At 40.3% G+C, this 22,916-nt stretch overlaps 1 protein-coding gene across 4 annotated transcripts in view; it reads right to left on the reverse strand.

Annotated features, from left to right (window-relative positions):
* Positions 1-22,653, reverse strand: part of BMP2K (BMP2 inducible kinase) — a 65,978-nt gene extending 43,325 nt beyond the window's left edge. For 3 of the 4 annotated variants that reach the window (XM_010575478.1, XM_010575476.1, XM_010575477.1), the window contains exon 1: positions 4,804-4,873. The gene's annotated coding sequence lies outside the window, so the exon portion shown is untranslated. Of the gene's footprint in view, positions 1-4,803; positions 4,874-22,605 lie in introns of those variants that run through there. The other variant, XM_010575479.1, reaches the window with a different exon arrangement.
* Positions 22,654-22,916: the final 263 nt, after the last annotated feature.

Genomic DNA, 22,916 nt, shown 5'->3' on the forward strand with positions numbered 1-22,916 from the left:
TCAAGATGGCAGACTGAACAGAACTACACTTCCACATGTCCATCAACCTAGGAGCTGGCATTTCACCAACATTTTCAGAAGCTGAAAATTTTTTCTATTATCTCATAGCAGTGAAGACATATACAGTCTTTTCCATAACACAATGCATCCAAAAAATGCTTAAAACAAAACTGTTATAAGCTATGGTCTATAAAAAGATGACAAGGAAGTTCCAGATGTTAAGCCACCCCCTTCTCTACACACTTCTGTTCTTTACCACCCATCACTACAATTCTGCTTGCCGCCTTAAATTCCTGATGTAGTCAAGTGACAACACCCCCACAGCATCCCACAAGTACCTCCCCATCTTCCCACAGACAAGGAATGCCACAACATGCTGCAGTTGGGCCCGAGTCAGGTATGCAGGCACTAATTAACTAGCACATCATCTTCACATACCAGGCAATGAGCAACAGCTTTGCCAACTCTGAGGCCTTTCCATCAAAAAGCAACATAACAACTTTGGGCAGTCTTATTTATCAGAGCACCAAAGTTTACAGTACCTCTGTTGAAAAATTGACAGAAAGGGCAGTGACCAAAATGTAATAACCTAGTAAATTGCACATGCACTCAGCCTGTCAACAGGTTTGGCAATACAATTATATGAACCTCACTCCCCATACGCATTTCAGTGCAGCAAGCCCTTTAGCTTACTTGTCAGTAAATAATTTTAGATACCATCTAAAAATTGCCACCAACATGTTCAAGACAACAGTTCATAAGGCTACTGGGCACATGCAGAGAGCGTAACGTCACAATCCCATTTTTTCTCCCTCGTTCCACATCCTCAAGAGCCAACTCAAATGCAAATTGAGAGGCCGCAAAAAAGCAACTAAGGAAACCACAGGGCCTCTGACACACTCAGCACTCGAGACCTGAATACAGGACTGACTGCAATTCTGAAGGGACTCGTATGCAAAGCAAAAGCACAAAAAAAAGTATCATTTTGCACAAGGACAGCAACACTCCATTTAGCCAGTCTGTATGGGCCCACATTAACTTTGCAAGAACATCCCATAGACTTGCTGCTAAGCGCGAATGGATGAGGCACCACATTGGGGGGGGCCTCACAACCAAGGCTCATTTCTGTTACTCTCAGACCTTGCCACAAAGAGCTAACAGGATGCTATTTTCCCCTTAGAACACACACGTCCTTTTCATTGTGTGCTGTATCATTAGAATCAAGTTATCTCTACTCCCTCTCCCAGATTTAAGACTTTGTACTGGTTTTGGCTGGGATAGCATTGAATATCTTCATAGCAGCTAGTATGGGCTATGTTTTGCATTTGTGCTGCAAATAGTGTTCATAACACAGGGATGTTTTAGTTACTGCTGAGCAGTGCTCACACAGCATCAAGGCCTTTTCTGCTCATCACACCACTCTGCCAGCGAGTAGGTTGGAGGTGTGCAGAAAGTTGGAAGGGGACACGGCTGGGACAGCTGTCCCAAGCTGACCGAAGAGATGTTCCAGACCATACAACATCGTGCTCAGCATAAAAGCTGGGGGAAAAAGGAGGAAGGAGGGACATTGGGAGTTACAGCATTTGTCTTCCCAAGTAACCATTACACATGACAGAGCCCTGTTTTCCTGAAGATGGCTGAACATCCACCAATGGGAAGTAACGAATTAATTCCCTGTTTTGTTTTGCTTGCGCACACAGCTTTTGCTTTACCTATTAAACTGTCTTCATCTCAACCCACAAGTTTTCTCACTTTTGCCCCTTTCAGTTCTCTCTCCCATCCCAGTGGGGGTGAGTGACCAAGTGGCTGTGTGGGGCTTAGCTGTTGTCCAGGGTTAAACCACAAAAGACTTGTAGGAGGTTAATCTCTTATAGTCTTTTATTTCCATCAAACTCATCGGAGACTTAAATACTCAAAAGTTACACAGGACAGTCACATCACACAAGTCACTTTTCCTTTAAATACTTGCTAAAAAGCCTTTCTATAGCATCTACAGTTATGTAAGTCAGTAGATACTTAGCAGAATAAAACCCTGAAGCTTTGACAGATAAATTCATTACAAAGCTCAGCAAGTTGAAATTCACACGTCTTTCTTACCTTGAACAGTCATTTTTTTCATCTTTACCATCCACTTCTGGGATCTTATTAACAGGCGAACTAGCAATGTTTCAGTCTTTTGTGGCTTTTTTTGTGGTTTTGTTTTAAAACTAAATTCTACCTCAGCCATATTTTCTAGTCTGGTTTTTTCCTATGCATATTTAAGGTCAACCTTGAAAAATTTCAGGGGCCTCCACATTCTGTTTAAGCTTTACCATGTTACATTCCTGAAACTCCAAGAAGGAAACAATATAGCTGTCAGAACTCAAAACATCCTATTTGCTTACTGAGGAAGAACAAAATAAGGCTGAAGAATCTTCCAGTACCTTTACCATCTTTCAGACTGCTGTTCCGTCAAGACAGACTAGAAGAGTATCAACAAAGATATTCTGAACAAAGTCATGCGTATTTTAGATATAAAGACAAGAAGATTTTTTTAATATACCATTAAAACATATAGAAGCACCAAATGTTGTTCCTCCAACTGGCTAACTACTTAACTATATACTCAAGTCTCAAATAAACAGAACTTCACACGCAGAAGGATTTCATCCATAGAGTAATAAAAAATAACCGCTACCCACACCTGTAAATGCTGAACCAGAAATGGTAGCTACTACAGTCACTCTCACAAAACCAGTAAGGTATAAAAGCTTCCCTACAAATACATTAAAACCTGACTGTTACGGAGAGGTGGCTGAGTTCTAAAATCTGTTTCCATTTTGACACAAATAAATACTCAAAAATAAGTTTTTATAAAGCTAATCGTTATATAAAAGTCTGTTTTCAGATACAGTATTTACATCCAGTTTTCCTGTACATCTCAGAAAAGCTGAAATAAATGAATAGATGTGGTAAACAACATATCCTCTTAGTTCTTATGCACCTATACAATCTGGACAGTTAGATATCTAGTAACTTCCTCAACAACTAAATATAATCTTGAGTTTAAAAAAAACAGTTTGTGAGAAAACTAACCCTTAAGAGATGTAAGCCCGAAAAGGGCCTGTCAGGCCAGCATGACTTCCTCCACTACAGCACAGTTCAGAACTGTCTTTACAGTCATTACGTAAAGGTGGTGTTAATAAAGCTCAATAACCTGAAAGATAGTTAATTTATTTCTCATTTGAAGCCAGTTTGCAAGTTCTGCTCTGTTTCATATGACCTTGGCCAGTGAGATGGCCTTGTACACCTCTCTCCACAAAGCTGCATAAACAGGTTGAAGTGCAAATTATTTTCCAGTGATCCATCTACTCACACACACGCTGCTAACCTTCCCCCCACACACACACCCCTTGGCAATGAGATGGCTATCCATCCACACACTGTTATTCTTTAAATTAACAGATCTGACTTTTTTGCCTTTCAGATAATCTAACATACAACAATCATTTAGGCTCTGAATAAACTTCTGCCTTTAGCAATACTTTCACTGCTATCTTACTCTGCATCCCTTGATGCCTAGATCACTCTGTACACACATCTCCTCTCTGTTAAATCTAAAGCCAGAAGTCATCCAGCTGTCTCAATTATATTCCAAAAATCAGGCTGACCTGCAGCCAGAGACACCCTCCTACCGAAGTTACACACCTCCTGAAATTGCATAACCTTCTGAGCCCTATAGTTTGCCAGCCGAATACACAAGCGTGAACCATTTTACAGGCTACGAATGCACTCCAACAGAATAAGACCAGTCCCTCTCTAAGTAGTAGCATAAATGCCCTGCACATAGGCTCCAAACAATATGAAGAAATAAAAACCTTCTTGCAAATACATAATGAAGGACAGCAGAAAGGCCTCATTAAATGTTTCACACACATGCTCTGTGCTGCAAAAAAAAAAAAAAAAAAAAAAACCACAAAACAAAAAAACAACCACAAACAACTCCGAGCTCTATAGCTTTATGGGGTTCCAAGACATCAAAGAAGCCAGCATCCAAAAGAACAGGACACTTATGAAGAAAAATCAGGAAAGAAGTAGTCCTTCTCCACAAGAAAAGCATGACCTCATGAAAAAAACAGCTCTTAATACCCACATGCACTTCAATACAGAGCATTGGGAAAGGCCATTTTTTTAATAACTGTTAAGCACCACATCGATGTTCTATTTTACCAGGAATTTTGAGTAACCTCCTTTCTGCCACAGTTGCAGATGAACCCATGTCAAAAGCAAGTTCTTGCAGCTCAGTTTTGATCACATCTTTACATAGTATATAACAAACAGCTCATTCTTGGAGCTCAGAGCGTACTTCTCCAATCCTGATACACTGCTAACATGCTGCACAGGCCCCTCTTCCATTATGCTGCTCGATTTCTTCTCTCCTGATATACTGCTACAATGCCTGTAACTTGCTAAGTTCATTGGCACCCTGTTAGGATAATTACAGGGCATTTCCTCAAATTATCAGAAAATCCCTCCTTCCCGCAACAAAGGAAGTCCTTCCTCCACAGAGGCAGTCTTCTGTTAGTCAGTACAGATGTTGTATTACAGGCTTATTTATGGGAGCCATAGACTAAGAGCATACACAAGAAATACTTGAGAGTTTTGCATAGAGAACACTATTTAGTTCTTCAAGCTAATAAAATTTTAATCTATTTGTGACAGCAAAACCTTTAAAAACACACAGAACTTAAACATTTGAAAATTTTTAATCAGACTCCAAACACCGTATGATTGTTGAGATGCTACATATTAATGGAAACTTACAATGCAGTTCGCAAGCTTTATGAAGAATTTTTGCTCAAGTACTCCATTTTTGTCAAAACCTCCACAGGGCAAGGAAGCCACTGACCAAGGTTCTGCACTTCCATTCCTGAAGCACCTCTGCATGAGAAGATGATGGGACATCCCATTAATGAAAGTATCAGTTCCCCAGCTATGTGGCAAGAATTCCTGCAACAGCTGCTATATACCTCATGTTGTACACTAGACTTCCAGAGCGTGGGTTGAAGGTCATACAGGTTTCATCAGCCCAGTACGCTGCCACCATTTCATATGCTTCTACACTGCTGCCTCATTGCACCAGTCGTTGCTGGCCCCGAGCTCAGCAAGAGCATTCCAGCTCCCAGGAAGGTGCCGTACGTGAGCTGTCCCAACCACCCTGGCTGTATGGCTGCCAACTGAAGCCCTAAGACCTGTGTTTGCAGAAAGCACTGTAAAGTGGCCTTCCTGCTGAATAAAGGCAGCATTACATGACACTAATCATATATATGCACATTTACATTTTTATATATTCCTATATATGCTCTTGTGTGTGTATTTTTAGTAAAGCGTACTGCACAAGTCTCAGGCGTGAACACAAGGCTCTGAGACATGGCTCCATCCGGAAAAGCAGTTGACAGATGTTGCCTGCAAGCTGAAGAGCTCGGCATTCCCACAACCAAAAGCAGAAATAGCTCCCTACTTTTAAAATAATCCATTTCTACATACACACACACATTTTGGAGCTCTCTATTTCTCCACTTTATTTTAAGCATGCAGACAACGCGTTCCAAGGGACATACCACTGTTCCTTTTCCCACTGCCCACACAAATTCCCACCGCGTAACAATCTGAATATCAGGGCTAGTTTAAACAAGCAGCACTGCTTTCTTCAAACCAGCATCTGCTCTTAAAGCAGCGCTGTGAAAATAGCAGCTGTGAAACGCATACCAACAGGACATTACAGTACACCCCATAAAAAGCAGGCCTGCTATGCATACCTCTATCTGCTAATTGGACTGTTACCCGTGCCGATGAGCAGGCACTCTCACGTTTTATTTCTTCTAGCACCAACTGCAGTCCAACTTAGCAAAAACCTTTGACATAAGCCCCTGAGACTACTTGGGGCATCCAAGACACTTCAACTTACTAAGGTGCTCTGGGAAAGATGAATTAAGGTCTGCTATAGATTTTTGTGAAAAGTTTCCTTATTTAGTAACACCTATGCACCAGACATACCCAGCTGCCAAACTGAAAAAAAAAAAAAAAATTATCTGGTGTTCTTACTGGGACAAGGATGAGCAGTTATGTTGCAAAGGAGAGCATACAAATGCCAAACGCACAAATCACTTCATTTTTTAGCCATTTAAAAATAATTAGATCACCTGATACAGTGTGCAGTCATAAACAAAACCCACAGAAGCCAGTGATGCCAACAGGTACTAATATTTTTATCATAAAGAAGTAGTAAAGCTTTTAGCCCAGCAAAGTTCACATACTTAGAGACTTCAACTTGTCAACTATACTTTCTCTTAACATGAAAGATCCTAAAAGCTTGCTACAGAGAAAAAAATTAACTCTATGCAAATTTAACTGCTACACAGGATGCTACAGGGAGCTGCCCAGAAATCACAGGAAAACTCAAGACAGACAACAGGTAAGACAGACAGTGGGGTGGAGTAGAGAGGAATATTAAAAATATCAGTCCAAAATTGGCATCTTTTTCTTCTTTTAAATCCCAAGAAGTATTCCTATGGCATTGACCTCAACGTTTTTTTCCTCAGTTGTGAAGTTAGTATTCATCAAAAAGCCTTAACAGTAATTTTTAGCCATCACCTCTGACAACACTGTCATTCCCTCCTGGCCTGTAAGGACCAGCAAGGAAGCATGAAATAGTCAATGGTTACACATTGCAGCTTGTTTAGGTGAAGTCCTCTAAATTTTGAAAATCGTATCCTCTGTAAAGCCTCTTCTCTGCTCCCTGCCAACAGGCAACATCCCTCTCAAGGAAAAAATACCTAAAGAAAATGACCCTAAGGCAAGCACATGTGCGTGTGAGAGCAACAAAGATACTATTAACTGGCCTACCTATTCTGTCAACCCAGTATTAAGCGCATTTTAAAAATTGTCATTTAATGAGGTCATACAGACTTTGGAACATTCTTCTTCTGTATGGTGCAAACCTGTTCTAGTCAGCTAGAGTCCTACAGCACTAGGCTGGATTGTCAACTCAAACTACTACAGACACCTCACAAGTTTAAATGCCAACATTACAGTTCTAGATTTAAGGAAGTTTTGTCTGACAGCTGGCCGATCAAGATACTCAAGCTTTGATCTAGCCAACAGCAAAAGGAACAAGGCTCAGCATCCTGCATTGAAGACAACCAAGCTTCATGGTCCTTCAAGTATCCAGGTGACTTGCTATCCATAGTTGACTATAATGACAACACTGCTTCCATGCCATCTTCTGTCTGCCTCAACTATTTTGCTTCTAGAGAAATAAAAATAAACCCCAATTTCCTAATGCAGATAAATTTGCAAACTATTTGAATTTAACACAACTACTGAAATAGATGCACTTGCAATTCCTGCACTATTCTGTCAAGCTTAAGGAAGATGAAACCACACTGAGTAGCTGATTTAATGCATGCTCAAAAAAAAAAAGGGCAAACATTTGATACACCGTGTAATACATCTTATGCATGCAAGACAAAACATTATATTTCTTAGGTTAAAAACGATCCCTTCTTTACCCCATACTCTTGTTAGAAGAAATATGAAAAACCTCTCTACATTTCAATTTCAAGTCAAGCTGCCTGAGAATGTCACAACTGCTGTACAACTTTCATATATTATTTTATCACCTCCTCGTGCTATTCCCTGTTAAAAAAAAAACTAACACATTTACCTCTACAACCATGTTTAACGGATTCTCGTATTTAAGTGAACTAATATTTTACCTTCTCTCATAAGGAAGATAGCACAGAAACTGAGTAGTAGAGTACCAACGGTTCAATTAATTGATAGTGAATATCAAAACATTCACCTCTTTTCACCTCCAGATTCTGCAATCATGTTGTAACAGAAATTACTTCAGAGTACTAAACAGCTCCATTATCTGTACTAACAGAAACTGAAAGTAGGAAATTAAGGTAAAATTTGGCAACAAGTCACAATCTGCTGGGCTTCATTCACAAAGTCAGCTCTTAAAAGTTCTAGGGCTACACTGTCATGCAGAGAGGAAAGGGTACTGGTAGTTTTTTCTATCAAAAAGAACGAGAGCTTTCTTCTCACAGGAACAGGACAAGTATTTGTGTTTTAAGAGATTATCCAGCCTGCTCCCACCATTGGTGGGGACAAGGAAACACTTCGGCACAACATAGAGTTGTCAGAGATACCTTATGCAGTTTACTGTACAAAGACAGCACAACAGTTGGTTTACAGGCACATCAGTAACAAAAGCAAAACAGCATTCAGTTCAGCACCTCCTAGTTCACTGCTCACCAAAGCTCATTTTCCAGTCTGGAAACAACTCTATCTTCTAACAATGCAAGGATTTTCACGTGACTTATACTTTTGAGATGTACAGTAATGCAACCAATCCATTTACTTTCTTCAAATTCTTTCCTTCTTCGCAAATGCACTTCTTGCACATCCCAGTACACTTAAACAAACGTGATTTCTCTTTATAGGGCAGGTCAGCATTTTTAAAGCAAGTTACCTTTGTACAGGCCTAGAAAGTTCTGTCGGCTATTGCTGTTGATTCTCCCATCCACAGTGCATTACAATACTTATAATTGCATCCCTAACTTGGCATTTTTATAATCTCCCTAGCTGGCATAAACCAGTTCTGGAATAAAAAAAAAAAAAGATAGAAGGGCAAGACACACAATCCACACTTCTGAAGCCAAGAAACACTTGTCAAGAGTGACAGCTGTTTGCAGGAGCAAGCAAGACTTTCCCCAAGAGACAGACCTTCATGTCACTGATGCTTCCTTTTCCAAACAGTAGGATTAAAGAACAAACAGAAACTCACACAACAGAACCCTACCAACCAACCCGAACATTGGGGTTTTTTTTGGTTAAGGTCGAGACTGTTGACTCAACATTTATGTAAGGGATTATGCTGTGTAATCTAGGCCAAAACATTTAATTCAATTCCATTTCACCAAGCCATTAAACCTCTAGTCTCTCAAACTTTAGTACACTAGACATACCGTGTTACTCAAGATGTAACCAAGGTGATGCCTTTAGGCAGGATGTGCTTCCTGCCCAACTTTTCACAAGAAAGGTTGTCAACTTGTCCAAGACATTGGTAAGATACCTGTCACAAGCATCTGCTAGCACAGTTAAAGAAGAAAAAAAACACACCAAAAAAACCAACTTTGAACAGCAGTTGTATCTTCAACATGAGAAGGTTTTTTCGCCCTCCCTCCCAACTTCGTTTGTTCACTGAATTCAGCTCCATTTGTAGTTTACTCTGAACTGAAAACAAAGGGAGTTTGAAAAGCAGGACAATGACATTATCTGTGTATATAGACTACACAGAAAAATGAAGTTACTCATTGTACAACACTGACGCTATGATCAATAGAACCCATTAATTAATTCATTTTGTAGATTGATTTCAAATGTCTTTTGCTAAGCATTTTTAATGCACACAACAGTTGATTTTTTGAAAAACCTTGATTTTAACTCCAATAGAATAAACAAGTGTCGAAATAAAATAGTTACGGAATGGTTAAATCGGTGGGTACAGATACAATATATACCTAATATGTAACCACCGCAACTTTTTCGGAACTAAACTCCTTTGTCATACTGAATGGTTACCACCCAGTTAAAAAAACCCATACACATACACCCCTTTTCTTTAACTAACTCTTATTTGCTCTGTAGTTTGTCTTGCACTTCCCTTGAAATCACTATTTTAATTAGAATTTAAATATGCAAGCATAAAAATCCAAAGCAGAGAAAGTCAGAGAATGGATCTATAACCTCGCACATGAATAACTCACACACTGAATACCACAAAGCTACCATGGCAAAGAAACAAGGCAAAGCATAAGGTGCCCAGCTTCAGCAAAACAGCTAGTTCTACAGCATCTTGGAGAAGTGCCATCTTTCATTGCAAAAGAAACAAAAGAGTCACCAGGCCATGGAGAGATAAACCAAGCAATTCATAATGCTAGAAGCATTTCAGACTAAGGCAGATGTCATAGGAAGATTCTCTGGTTAACTATTTTCCTGAGGCATCATACACAAACTAAATTAGCAAGATGAAACACGTATCTCTTCTCCACTAGATTCTACATAGTCTCACTCACATCTTCACATCCAACTGTAATCACCAGTGAACTCATTGACCATTTTTCATACATGAGAGTGATCAAAACTGGATTAACTGGTTGGAATTAGTTGTTAAGAATATCCAATATGAATATTTGAGGCAAGCAGTATAAGGATTTTCATTATCTCACCTCATCTTCTGTAGCTTTCTGCAAATACTTGCATATGTTTACACTCTGAGCGTACCAAAGGAACATATATAGACCTATATGGCATATGAACAACAGGGAGCCAAAAAACTTTAAGAACAAAATATCTGATATTTGACCTGCTTATAGCAATAAATAGAATTTAAAAATATTTTACGTAATAATATTTCCTTGGCACGTGCATGGGGGCAGGCATTATTAAAGCTCCATCTGGTTCACGCTGAATGGATTTGAATACTTCAATTCACATACAAAAGATCTCTTTATTAAGACTGCCATCTGACTTATTTTACATCTGTGACATGTGATGATTTAAAAAGAGACACTGAAACTTCTAAACAGTGTAAGCAGCTTCATCATTTTAAATAAAAATCTATGCTGCAATGTCAACAGGATTCTGAGTATCGGAGTCAAGATTATCGAAATCATTTAATACCTCTCACATCTACTGTGTTTCAAGGCAGAGTCATTCAACAACAGCAGTAACTCTGAACAAGGTAGTTACTCATTAAACAGACCTGTCTGGAAGCCCATGTGGTTTTGGGTTAGTCTGAAAAAATGAAAGCATTGGGACCCATCTACCACCTAAACCCAAAGATGTCCTTCAACAAAAACTTGCTCTTAGAAATGCAGGTATATAATTCAACATCAGCTTAACAGAACAAAAAGTCAAAAAGAAGAATTAAAACAGTCCATTTGATGGACACAATCAAACATTTCAAGAAAGCACAAATCTGGGAAGGTAATACTGTAAATTCAAACCAAGATCGGAGGAACTTGAAGACGCCTACATGACTAAACCAAATAACATGCAACACACTGTGTTTTCTTTTAATGAGCTTCTATATGGTTACACTGCTTTTAGAACCACCATAATAGTTCTATTTCTGTCTTCAGAATGCCTAAGGAATCTCTGCATAACTCATTCTGAGAATAAATAATCCTCCTGCTGCTTTCATGAGTTCTCATTAAGTAAAAGCCAAGTGATACTACGTGATAACTCATCTAAACTGAACTCAAGGTGAAGGTCTTAACTCTGCAGACACAGACCATGCTACTGAGCACTGTGGAAAGACAGCAGGGCTCTGAAGAACGCAATTACTTCATTTTGTTTTTTTTCAAAATGTTTGTTTTCCTGCACATGATGCACAAAACAGAACCGATTCCATGTCTAACAGTGACACAACAAATTTCATTCACATTTCCTATTCTTGAATATAGCATGTGTTCCATGAGACCAGTCAGGTCCTTAAACATGTGTGTCAGCAGAGTAATTAAGTGCCTCATATTCTTTAATGATGTATTAGCTCAGGATCTGAGACATCAAGTTCAAAACCAAAATACCAAGAGGAATCACCTCCTCCTGTGTTTACGCTGCTGCAATCCAAAAGAGCACTTGGCTCTGTCAGAGTTCTTAAACAGCACAGACTAAGTCCATGCACATTTAGCAGCTGGATGAACTGCTCCAAGTTTTGCTCCTCCATAGCTTGCCTCTCCAAAGAAACACTGCTTTCATATAGTTTCATGCAAGAAATTTGGTATCTATCCAAAACAAAAAAAAAAAAGAAAAAAAATTGTTTAGCAACAACTTCTCTAAATAAAAGCACACTCAGTTTTTCAACCCACAGGAATTGCAGAAGAACTGAAGAACATGTCACATTAACTACTAACTTCTAAAACTATTTTTTGTTTTGTAAGGGAAGTCGCAAAATGCTGCAATAACAACTCATTAGAACTGCTACTGAAAGACAGAATGCACAGACAGAAATCACAATCCAAATAAATTTAAAAAATGAGAATTAAAACAAGTCAGTACAACAGCACAGGAATTAAACCAAGAATTGGACAATTCCTAAGTATTAGTATGTAACTCTTAGAGACTTGCGCCTTAAAGGCTCAAGGTGTCACAGGAAAAAATTCATCCATTAAAATAATGTGCTAGTTTGGAGGAAGCCCAACATATACATTATCCCAAAGAAAATCTCCTCAAGTCCTGGAATATCAGAATTCATAGTTTTGTATATGGCAATCAAGGCACAGCATATTGCAGAAGCGATGCGGAAGAAATGGTCGCAGAGCCAGGACATTCCAAACTCTACCCCTACCTCTTGTACAGGCTTGTTGTATGACTCGGGGCAAATCCCTTCATCTTCTTTCGTTTCTCCATCTGCGAAATAATGACCCTCCCTAAGGCAATGCTATGTTCTTAGATCAATACCAGCTTTGAAACCTCTTGAACAGCAAGACAAAAAAATGCTAAGAGGTGTTCATCTCACACGAGTCTACATAATCATTTCTGCAGTATTTTTACCATTTGCATCAGAAGTAGCGAGGCACACGTAACAAGAATCAAGGCTAAGAAAAGCCTATCATACCTTCACAAGGAGAACACTGCAGGTTCACTAGTTTTCAGTTCCACAATGCAGACTTTATGTTTTCTAATACGTTCACGTTGCTCAAGAATCAAGTAGCATGTCTTTTGCTACTCAAACCAAAAGATATATGCCCCACTTAAATGACCCCCAGGATCGAGTAAATTTTTTATTTCCAGCTTTTAACCTGTTCTTTTCTGTGCACTCTCCTCCACCTTGCTTCTGTTCAGAGAGCCAGTTTCCCAACTGACACAACCCACATGCAAGACATCCCACTGCCACTAGTAAAAAGTAACTAACCTAGACAAGCATGAGCAAGGAACACATGAATCAGAGAAGGGGGGAAAGGTTCCTACCTTCTTAACCAGTAAACAAACACTCAAGAGACTGAAATCCATTCCAAGACAGCCAAGAAAGCAAAAAAGGAATTAATCTTCCGTGTTAGCAGCTAGACAGCAATGAAGAGAAAAAACAACCTAGTCCTTCAAGAGAACAGGGGTTTCATGATCATTGCCTAACTTAAGCTGGAGAGAAAAATACAGGACATGGCATCTCAACCACAGCAGAATGACAGACTAGAGATGATGTGACCTGTGTTGGTGTAGTGCTGCTCAGCATCACAGGGGTCTGCAAACTAGCCTCAGACTTTCAGCTTAAGGTATTACAAATAGGCAAATATTCCCAACATTTCAGGAAGCAGCTGTTCACCCAGTATATTAACAGCTTTTAAGCTAAACCTGCAAAAACACATGAGGAAAAAACTTCCATTCCAAAGCAGATGCCTGCAAATCTTAAGATTTCTTAGGAAAAGGACTGCATCTCAAGCCATGAAGTTACAATTAGGTGGCTGACCATGTCCATGTTCCTGGTTAGTCCCAAATACAGAACATAATGTGTTTACTAGAACCCCCTGTTATCTGACACCATTACACTCCACATTTTGGCAGGCATAGAGCATTCATTGTGTCAGTTAACACAGCTCTGCTTACAAACAGCAACTCATTTGACTGTGGTAACCTACTTATCTAGACTATTATGGAGGCAAAAAATAGCCACAACAAGTAAAATACAGCTCAAGGTTAAGAAATTAAGCAGTTTCGAGAATGAAGACTTAAAAAGAATGCTGCAAACCAAAACCATGCCAGAGACAAGAAGCACAATCTAACTCATAACCTCAAACACTTTTCCTCTGAACACGAGATGAAATCTATTTAGCAAAAAATGAGACATTCACCAGACACCATGTGTGCGCACATATAAAGCTAAAACAAACAAACATCTACAGCTATAAAGATGTCTAAGTTCACACAGTTAACACGTGTGTATATTAAAGCATGCTCATTATTCCCGGGTGTCAAAGGGAAGTAGGCCTGTAATTACACTGCTCCGTAGAGACCGAGTCCCATCTTTGGCATTAACTTCAGCTCCCCATGCACAGAAAAACTGTACAAATACTTGCATATGGGTAACATACTAGTTAATGACTGAGAGCTCTGATATTACACTAACAAAAGCCCAGAGAAATAAACACACTCTTCCCGGAATCACTGGTTTCTAGTTAACACTTGTCTGAAAATGAATTCTACTTTTATTAACTAACAAAGTTTTCCTTTTCTATGTTGACATGCAAAATACTGAGATATAATGACAAAAAAAACCCCGCAAACGTTCAGTTGAACCAACAAAACACAGACACCCAAAATAAAATCCTACGCAGCTTCTTTTAAAGCCAGGCCAAGTCTCTCACAGACAAAGCTAATGTATCCTCTATTATTACAGGCTGCCTTACCCTTTGAGGGTTTCCAGGAGTTTCACAGCAATAGCACCTGCATGCATACTCCCCCTTTCACCACTACTGTGACATTAGCATATTTTATCAAAGCACATCCGCAAGAGAAAAAGCAAGTATATGGCATATACATTTATTACATCTGTCTTTCGTCAAAATTTGGCAAAGGAAAGATGGCTTGAGTTTGTGCATCATATTAACATGATACTGCTACAAATCAAGTTGCTTCTCCTATAAAACCATCTGACTCTTGGCCACTATCCCAAAAACTCAGCTCAGAATTACTAGATTCCAAAGTACTTGCTCAGTATTTAACTACTTCTGCGCACACAGAAGTTAAATTGATAACTTTCTTGAAAAAGAACGGAACAATTACGTGCAGTTAACAGAGGCATAATATTACATGTTCACGTACATAGCAATGTAGAAAGTCATGTCATTCGGGGATGCAAAGACTAACCACTTGACCACCGAAGACCATTAGACCACATGTCCCTAAGAGCTGAACTTGGACTTAGCTATACAATAGATACCTTCGTCAACCTACAGATGTTTCCTAATGTGTTAATTTCTCCATCTGTGTAGAAGAGGCACACAACAGCTCTGGAGAGTACAGTGAGAATAACTGTTCTCCCAAAGTACCACCAAAGTTCAGTCACCACACTAGTTATCCAACTAAAAAAACTGAAGTTAAAGCATTGCTTTTGTGCCCAACATTACACGAAAAGACATTTTTACCTGCATCTTGATGTAAGACTAGGACCACATGCAAATACCCAAACTGCTTCCTGGTTTGTTTTCTTTTTCATTACACACAATACAGCTACATCCTGTAACAGGCAGAACAATGCTCTTGTTTCAAGTTGTTAGATGCCTTCATTAGGGTTGAAAACCTTGAAGATAAATCCCAAGCACTACAGCATAGGCTCCCTATCTTTCGTTACCCAGAGATCAAAACCTGGTTCAGCATCTCACCACTTGCTGTGCTGAATCTACACTTGAAGTAAGGCAGCCATGCTTATTATTGGGATTGTGCAAAAGCTTCACATGTATTCTATTCTACTTTTAGCCAAAACAAAAAGCAGACAGTTTTGAGTACTCGCCCCGCTTTTTTTCTCCCTTTATCTTTTCAACTCAAACCATTTCTGCTACTCAAATATTAGCAAAGCAAAACTGGTTGAGACAGAGTAACACGCTTGACCTTTACAGTCACATGTGAACATAGATTCAGTGATGTTATGCTCTGAAAAAAAAAGTTGACATGACCAATCCCAACTCAAATTCCACAAATGAACTTTCCAGACAACCTTGCAGCTAATAATCCACCTGAACAACTAAACTAGATTCCAACTGAAAATAAAGCAGTACCTACTGCAAAAAGCAGCATGCCACATGCTACATAACCACTAAACTAACGAAGAAAACCCATAACGAACATGTCAGCTTGCCACGTATGAGAAGACTGCCATGCCACACAGTCATGGCAGAAGCGACCCTGCACCAGCTATATACGTAACACCTGCCACAATCAGCTCTTCCACTGTGCAATCAGAATCTCATAGTCAGAACATCAGTCCACAGCACGCTTAAACACTTTAAAATACTAAAGTTAACAGATCCTTTACAATGGCACTTCTCTCTATTTGCCTCTTCAGAACAAGGCACAACACACGAGCCACATCTTAACACAAGAGAAAGCAGTGTAGGCCGTACAGCAGCACGCTTAGGAATTTATAGCAGCTGCCAGAGTTGCAAATCCCCAAGATAAATTAAAGACCCGAAATTCAGGGTAGTAAAGGTTAATTGAAATGGGACTTAAAGCATCCTAGAAGGGCAAGAAGAACCTTATGCACATCAGGAAGTTCGTCTATTTGGATTACTAATTGAACTGCTATTGCTAAGACACATAAGGTAGAAAAAAAACATCCACAACAAAACTGTCAAGACTATCCTAATTTTAGGACTGATTTTTTAAAAACTTACTAATCCTCCTTCCTGGACAATAAGCAATTCAGCCTTTACCACAGCTGTGATGTTGATCAGACTTTAAGACTCCCCTTCTTCCCTTATACAATTAATTGAAGAAAAGCCTCCAGAAAAAAACACTTGCACTAAAAATTAAGCAGCGTCACAATCCACAAATGCACAGCACAAGATCTCACAAAACAGGACTTGGATTCCTCTCCGTTAAGGTGCTAGTTTTCTTAGTCCTCGACTGGAACAGTATGAAAATAAAATACCAACTGAATAATAAATGTCATCAAGTACTTGCAAAGACTGCACACTCAATTTAAGTGGGACGGTAGAGCTTGTAAGAGGCTCCTTCCTTCACTAGTTTGCCAGTAATGACTCCAAGAGGTTGCAGTGTGAGATGAATTATAAAAAAAAAAAGGAGATTGAATTTTCAATTTTATAAAGGGAAGATTCGAGGTTTTAACTTGTCCTCCCTATTGAGAGGGACCTCTTCACAGAAAACTAAGCTTTAACCATCACATTAAATAAAGTAAGCAAACGTTCTGTGTTACACAAATATTAACTGATTAACCTAAAACAAATCCCCACTTGAGTGGCTTTTTCCCTGCCTCTCTAGTCCTAGAAACAAGGTCACTTAGGAAAACAACAGCTTCGTAAGATATAGCACCGGAAGGCTCAACACCACACAGCTCCAAACTCACCATTTTATCAGCTAGAACGATTAAAAAAAAACAGTATAATCACTATCACACAACTTCTTTCCACATAGACTAGAGCAAAGGAAATAAAGAAAGTTACAGCACAAGACCAGTAATGAGTTATGTTCAACCTCTCCTGTCTGAAGTTGCAAGACACAGAAAGGCTAACGAACAGCCTACTGCCTTTTCAAAACACAGCGACACTGCCTACCACTACTTCACATCCAGTTTGGGTACTTCTGGAAGCAAGTTGCACAGGGTATTACCGAGTGTCTTCCGTGTAAGTCTCTGACATCTCACCCCCGCTTTCATAAGCAATGCACTTGCTGTTGGGAAGGTTAAAATGGAAAAAAACTGTACAGAATTCATGACAACAGAGTTTCGCTTCCTCCCAACAGTGTCAGCCTAGTTGTTACCAAAAAACAAGGTTTTCGGGTCAAGATCATCACCTTCGTGTGCTATATTCACACCACTCTAGCACATTGCTCATCTATAACCAGGGCTAACATCTGTATCATAGGGAAACAGTAATTATTGGGTAATCCTGTGAAATACCGTTCAGTAAAGCTCACCCCCAGCCAGATTAGCGTTCGCAGTACTTGACAAAAAAAACCAAAACTAAGTAACAAAAAAACCCCCTTGTGCTTGTTTCTAAGACACTACTTGTTTTACTTCAAGGTTCTTTGCTAAGGATAACTCCAAGTCCAGCAGCACTGGCCCAGTATGTAAATTTACAACTACCTGCTAGCCACATAATGCTTTTATCAGGAAATAAAGGAGTAACCCTTCAGCACATGAAAGCGCCAACCCTCTTAGCTTCTCTGAAAAGTATAAACCCCAGATGGTCTAAGGTTTACATTCAGTCATCTCCCTTCTTCTTTTAGTAAGGGACCAACCAAGCACCAGCTCATTTTTTGGAAGCACTTTGAGCTTAATTAACAAGGACAGGTACGGATTTCTGCCTCCTTGATGGAATCCTTCCAACAGGACAAATGCTTAGTGCCTCTACAGGCTCTTCCCTTAAAGCGGGGGGGGGGGGGGGGGGGAGCAGAGGTAAAACAAACAGGGGACTACTGCCTGACATGGAGTTACCCCATTAATTGGGACTAAAAACAGTCTAATCAAGAAGTCAGGAAGCATCCAGATATGGTACTAATTGTCCTGGACAACAGGAGAACAACCAGCCTGAAGAACCCCTTGAAACTGCACTACTTTTAAACACCAGATCAAGACATGCAGGACACTAGATGACAGCTTATTAGCTGTACCACGGGGGGGGAAACACACTACACAGTACTATTTTTGTTTTAAGTAAGATGCAACAGCTTATGGCCCATGACTCCATTAATCAATTCTGAATAGAAAACAATGAAAGCAGTATGATCATCTTTCCATGTCCACAAATTAGCTTCCAAAACAAGCCAGGCACGTTCGAGAGTGAAGCTTGGGAGGCCACTGCACATTTCACAGAACCATAGAATGGTTTGGGTTGGAAGGGACCATAAAGGCGATCTAGTTCCCCCCCCCCTGCCATAGGCAGGGACATCTTCCACTAGACCAGATAGCTCAAAGCCCCATCCGACCTGGCTTTGAACACTTCCAGGGAGAGGGCAGCCACAACCTGTCCGGACAACCTGTGCCAATGCCTAGCCCCTCTCACAGGGAAGAACTTCTTCCTTATATCCAATCTAAATCTCCCCTCTTTCAGTTTAAAGCCATTACCCCTTGTCCTATCACTACATGCCCTTGGAAAAAGTCCCTCTCTGGCTTTCTTGTAGGCCCCCTTTAGGTCCTGGAAGGCTGCTATAAGGTCTCACCAGAGCCTTCTCTTCTCCAGGCCGAACAACCACAACTCTCTCAGCCTGTCGTCGTAGGAGAGGTGCTTCAGCCCCCTGATCATCTTGGTGGCACTCCTCTCGACCTGCTCCAACAGGTCCATGTCCTTCTTAGGCTGGGGGCCGCAAAGCTGAACACAGTACTGCAGGTGGGGTCTCACGAGAGCAGATTAGAAGTCATGTATAGTCTCTTTTTTTTTTTGTTTAAACATCCATAACTGTCTCTGCTTGCTTTGTCCACACTCATTAAAAACACACCCACAGACTAAATTTTAACACAACACTTGGCATGCCCACTTTGGCCTGCTCACGGTACAAAGACAACTTCAAACCTGAAGAAGTCTTCATTTATTCAGTTTCAACACCACAAAGTCCTGCCAAGCAATCAAGATGGTAAGACAACTGTGTATCTTCCAATGCCTATCCTTGTAGTGTCCAGAAAAATTAGTTTTACTGCAGTTCTTAGACTTAAGTAACTCCTTTCTGTTTTAAGTCAATGCAAAGAATGAAGTAGTATTATCCCCACATAAAGTCACAGGTTTCTATCTCCTCCTTACAGAAACCAAAAATGTTTGGGGAAGTTGCTAATTTTCACTTTCCTTTGCACTCTTCACAACATTAACTGTTTTGCATTGACATTTGAGATCAATTTAAAAGCATGTTTCATATTTTGTCACATCCAGTTTGCTGCAATTTCCGAACTAGAAAGTCTTTTTCAATATTGGAGTCACCATAACTGGAGTTCGCCGCACACCATCTATAACTTTGAACAGACATTTCTCCATATTTTTGTCAGATTTAATTTTCCAAACTTCAGCTGCATTGCACACGCTCTTGTTGAACAAAAAGATAGATATAAAGAGAAGGTGTGCCCTGTGTCTGTATCAGTCACTCGCTCCACGTACTTCTACTACCCCCTCAAAATGGATATGGACTCATTTTCTACATCGAACCTTAACCAAATTGATGTTTTTTTCCCCATCTCTGAAAAATAAACCATAAAAGCAAATACCTCCATCCAACAACATACTGGCCATTGGGTTATGAAGGCTAAGAAGTCACCAGAGCAGAGGTGTCTTTCAAACTAAATAAGCCATCCAACAGCCTACTAACTACAGCACTTCAACCTTTATACCTACTTTACTGCAAAATGATGCAGTTGCTTTAGATAGCATTATACATATTTATCCAAAAGTACTAGATTATAATGCTACATACTTTTGCCTTTAAAACACTGCAATAAAACAATATTGTCAAAGAGAACAGAAAAGCATTTTGAAGGCAACATCTGTATCAGCACAGGAAATCTACCACAGACTCATTACTGCAACCTAACAAGGTAGTTACAACTGGAGCCTTTTGGCATCACTGCTGCCGCTCGCTCTAGTTACCGGGAGCGTACGTCTTCTGCAAAACCAAGACCTAGCTTCATAAGACAACTCAGATGCAAAATTTGGAAGGGATGTGGCAAGGGGTGGTGGGGGTGTTTAAACAGTTTGACTCTGACAGACATATAATGCTATTAATTCTAAAAGCTAGTAAAAAAGCCTATCCATACCACACCACGGCTAACAGAACATTATACATCCGTTCTGAAACAGGCTCGTTACGTTCATTATATTAACACATTAACACTTCATGACACAACCTAAAACTCCGATATGAGCATCTTCAACTAGCTTGTAAATGGTATTTCATCAGCACTAACACGAACTACCTGACAAGCCTGAGACCCTCAGTAAAACTGGGTTTCAGAAAATCAAAGATTAAAAATGCCTTACGCAAAGGGACTAGGAAAAAAATTACAAACCAAAACTTTGTTCCTCCCTGCCCCCCAAGGAGAAGGATTATTAAGCAGGGGATTTATAAAGCGTTAAGTATAAATAATAGATTGCAATATGACTAATATAACGTCAATAACATGCAATTATTTACTACTAATTGTTACTAAGTCAAGGGAAAAGCGGACTGTCAAGAAGTAATTCCTAGATAGAACACAACTTCTTCATTCATAAACTACTGTGCTCAGTTAGGAGTACCCGAGTGCCACTTGAACACTTAGGCACAGTAACCTTCCCACCAGTCACCACAGGGCACACATCTGCTGCCCACACACACACACTGTTAACCCAGCTGCTTCCCAACAGTCAGCAGACTCATAAGAGTATCATTGCCCCAGCTGCCTCACTTCCCTACTACCTCGACCATGCAGTTATGCCACCTGTTATTTTGTTCTCCTCTACGCCTTTTTGGGTCCTCCCTACTGAATAGGTCTGGTGTTGGCTTTAAGATTTTTCACAAGATGCAGCAGATTTACACTGCCCTGACTCTTATCAGTTCTAGTCCTAGGCATACATATTTAAGAGACCACATAAAAGCTGTAGAAAACTTTCCGTTTCAGTCTCGAAAGTAAGGAAGCCAATTTGCACAACACTCAACTGCTGAAATGCATACTCCCCCTGCCTCCAACCCCTTAAGGGCTACAAATTTGTTTCTACAAGCTACAGAAACACTAAGAAAAAAAAAAGGCATCTATAGTGACTCTTAAAACAGCACGTTATGAGAAAGCTTTTCATAATATGCAGAACTGAACCAAGCACCATGCAATTTTCTTGCTTTCCACTATGTATATGGTTTTTGTGTTAACTTCCCAATTTACCCAGGAGCCTATGTCCATAATCTTTTTAAGAAGTCTCTATCCTGCAGCCAGCCCTGCAGAAAACTGATCTTCTGTCAGACCACAATGACTTCGAAGGAGCTCTCGGCAAGGACCACTCATATTTTAGGCAACCAGGTATGCAGCTGGCTAAGCCCTGACCTCATTTTCATAAGCCAAAGACAAAACACTGCTTTCTAAATATTAAGCACCAATTCCACTATTCTACTAAAAAACTTTTTCCAGAGAGCAATTAAAAATGTAAGTACCACCTAAACATTTTTATTTTAAATAGTATCTGCATGTACTTGTTAAAACCGCATCTTACATCTCCATCGAGAAATGCACATAAGCAATGAAAGTTTACTAGCACATTTATGCATAATCTGGTCTAAGCAATACACAGACATAAAAATGACAAAGATAAATTATTTTACCCACAACATCCAAAGCAGCGTGTTGCAGTGCTGCGAAACTCAGTAGCTACAAAGTATACAGGACTAGCCCTGTGCTCGGTGACCTAGGAAGCAAATTATACTTTATACATTACAACATCGGCTGCCACCAACTATCAGAGCTCAACACTGCACAGTTTCCCACACGCACACAGTGAAACTCAAATATGGCTGTTTTGACAATGGCCCATGCCAGCGCCTACTAAAGTCGTACGACTGACAAAGTCTAGCCAATTCTAAGACTATCTGAATTCACGCAACTCTTCCTTAAGACCCAATGGAGGTCCAACGAGGTAAAGTGCAAGTTACTGGCAAGAATTAGAAGTCAGGCACCTCGCAACAAGGAGAGAACAGCAATCCTCTACAGCAGAAGTTACTAGCGCCGCAAGCTCACTCGTGACCCTGCCAGAAACCTACAGCATTCCAGCAAGGAAGATCACAGTTTGGGGTTTGTTTTGTCGGTTTGGTTTTTTTTTTCCAGATTAGCTGGTAAAGCCTACTACGGGATTAAACCGCCCTATTCGGACTCACGGGTTCCTGGCCACAGCGCCTCGATCTCACCCGCTGAATTGCCAGCCCGGCCAGCAGCCCACCTCTCTCTCGGACACCTCAGACCGGTCTACTCAACGCCAGCAAACTCTAAGCCACCCAACGAGCCCCAGGCACCAGCCAGCAACCGAAACAATAAAAAAAAAACCCACAACCCACCAACCCCAACCTCCTTAACCGGCTTACAGCGGGTAAGCAGCCCTTCAGGGACGGGGAGAGCCAGCCGCCGGCTGGCAGAGGCGGGGGAGCCCGTCCCGGCGAGGAGCGGGGCAGCGGGCCCCCGCCCGGCCCCA

The sequence above is a fragment of the Haliaeetus leucocephalus genome, unplaced genomic scaffold (genome assembly GCF_000737465.1).
Source record: "Haliaeetus leucocephalus isolate CR32 unplaced genomic scaffold, Haliaeetus_leucocephalus-4.0 Scaffold484, whole genome shotgun sequence".
Classification (NCBI taxonomy): domain Eukaryota; kingdom Metazoa; phylum Chordata; class Aves; order Accipitriformes; family Accipitridae; genus Haliaeetus; species Haliaeetus leucocephalus.